The sequence below is a fragment of the Pelobates fuscus genome, chromosome 13 (assembly GCF_036172605.1).
Source record: "Pelobates fuscus isolate aPelFus1 chromosome 13, aPelFus1.pri, whole genome shotgun sequence".
Lineage (NCBI taxonomy): Eukaryota > Metazoa > Chordata > Amphibia > Anura > Pelobatidae > Pelobates > Pelobates fuscus.
Window position 1 is genome coordinate 56,357,976 of NC_086329.1, and position 2,662 is coordinate 56,360,637.

General features: G+C 38.5%; 1 long non-coding RNA gene across 1 annotated transcript; it reads left to right on the forward strand.

Moving 5' to 3' along the window:
• The first annotated feature begins 1,058 nt into the window (after nucleotides 1–1,058).
• LOC134583011 (uncharacterized) lies at nucleotides 1,059–1,605 on the forward strand. Its single transcript, XR_010086301.1, has 3 exons — nucleotides 1,059–1,120; nucleotides 1,264–1,326; nucleotides 1,565–1,605. It is a non-coding gene; the product is annotated as an uncharacterized LOC134583011 (long non-coding RNA).
• The last annotated feature ends 1,057 nt before the right edge of the window (nucleotides 1,606–2,662 follow it).

Sequence of the window (2,662 nt, forward strand, 5' to 3'; positions counted from 1 at the left end):
TATCACCCTCTGATATCACTTTCCATCAACAACTTGGCCGGGGCAGATTTGGGAAGGTGAGTTGTATGGTTCCTTTCCATGGAAATTAGGTGTTTCTTTTATTATAGGGCATGGAAATGCTGGTAATGTGAGAAGATTTGTGAAATTAAGCTTTTACCAACATGAGCTTTAAACTGGTCTCTAAGAGACAATCTTTGTGTTGAACCTGGTGAAGCCTATTAAAAATAACTAATACTGAGAATAACAGTTTTCCTTTGCTTATTATTCACACGAAAAAGTTACATTTTAACGTGCAAGTTTTTCTGTGATCCTACTTTTTATATCGTAGAAAGCAAGTCTGCTAACTCAAAACATCATAGAGAGGTGTTGCAGTGCTGCATTATGCCTTACTGATGAATAAAATGTCTCTCTATGGTACTTGTATCTCAAAAATGGCAAAACCTCAAGAAACACAGTAGCCATACAGCACAGGTTGTATCTGCTTTTAACCCCTTAAGGACACATGGCATGTGTGATATGTCATGATTCCCTTTTATTCCAGAAGTTTGGTCCTTAAGGGGTTAAACTATAACAGTAAGATTAAAAAGGAAATGCATATAATCTGACAATAAAAGTATTTTTATTTAGTAATTGAATTTATTGTAGAATCACAGATTACTGAGTATTTTTTGTCAGAAGGTCAGTTTGCCCTTCCTGAGACAGACACATTAATCATGATCTCTCCTCTCTACCTCTGTCAGGTAATGCTGGCATCTGTAAAGACCAGGAAAAAACGAGTGGCTGTGAAAATTATTCAGAAAGATGCGGTGAGGGCAGAGAGGATTCTGGGTGAGGGGCATGTATTGCAGAAAGCAGGAGAGTGCCCCTTCCTCTGCCCGGGTTATGCCGCATTCCAGTCACAGGTACAGCATCCTCCATCGTCCTGTCCTTTGATCTGATGAATTATTTTGTCAACGATTTCTGCTTCTGCTGTCCCATATGCTGCTCATACATATTACTGTTTTATGTCTGTGCTTTTCCTAAAATAGGACCATGTTTTCTTCCTGATGCCGCATATCAATGGAGGCAGCCTTGGTCAAGTTATTGAGCAGGCTGGATGTCTGGACCATTCCACCTCTAAGTGAGTGTCAAAAAGAGATTCAGGCTTTGAGATATGTGAGGGAAAATATAATTCCACGGAAAACTATAACACTTTACCTCTATGTATCTAACTTTGCCATTTATAATGGATACCATTAATCTCTGTTTCTCTATATCCACCAGATTTATGATTGCAGAGATGGTCTCTGGAATTAAATTTCTCCATCAGCAGGGCATAATTCACCGGTAAGAGTTTCCTCTTTTCCCTGCTCTGGCCTTTCTTTGCTCCAATCAATCACGTTATCTTACTGTTACAGACCCATTTTCGTATATTGACTCTGATGCATTCTACCTTTTGCTACTTAATTTCTGCCCATTTATTTGCTCTTTTCCTATGCTATAATTTCCCCCATATTTTACCTTACCCTCTATAGTTGTTTAATTCATGAACTCTTTAAATTAGTTATCCATCTGTACCCTTTAGTGACCTAAAGCCTGATAATGTGCTGATTGATGAGAACGGTCATATCAAGATCACTGATTTTGGGCTGGTGGCAAATAGCACAAATATGGACAACAACCTCACTGGAGTTGTTGGTACTATTGACTACATGGCCCCGGAGGTAAATTTATTATTTTACTTTAATATGTGATCTACAGTAGGTTGTATAAAAAATTACACTTTATAATTAAATGTGTTATAAAGGTACCTCCAGTGATATCTGCCGCATTGCACTATCTATTCTATAATATACAGTATATACTTTGTATTTATCACATTTTATTGAAAGGCCATGTCAGAGTGGATTGTGAAAATATTAAAGATAACAATGACAATAAAAAGTTTACTGAAAATTATATGAATCTGTCAAATATATCCATTCACGTTTTTTTTCAGGGAAGGATTGATATGAGATCTGTTAAACAGGATACATCAGTAACCAAGTTAATGTGGAAGCAAAAATACTTGCCTTTTCACTGAATAAATTAATTCTTTTTCAGATGCTGTTAAATCAAAAGTATGGCCCAGGCATCGACTGGTGGGCACTAGGCATCATTAGCTTTATAATGTTAAGTGGTCACCATCCATTTTATAAAGGTCAGAGCCTAAGACTATACAAGCATTGTGTTACTACTGAGCCACCCCAGGGCCTGAATTCATTCCCATCAGTGACTCGAGACTTTCTGTCTATGGTGTGTATCTGTGTCGATTTTAAGAAACTGTTTTATAGAGAATACAAGTGGATTGGAATATTACAGAAAGGCATTTAGGGATGCAGCATGGTTGAGATATAAAATATATACCTGTGGATCAGGAAACATTTAGACTAGTCTTCTTTGTTGGAAATTAGGGATCGACCGATTATCGGTTTTGCCGATATTATCAGCCGATATTCCGATTTTTTTTTTTTAAGTATCGTCCGATAATCACCGGCAATACCGATAATGAATGAGTGGGCCAGCGCATCCATAAGGCGACACAAACGGCTGTGTTAGGACGCACAGGCTCGGGGGGCTCCAGATCGGAGTGACCGGCAGGAGGTGGGTGCACAGCGGTCCCTCCTGCCAGGCACTCTGTGTA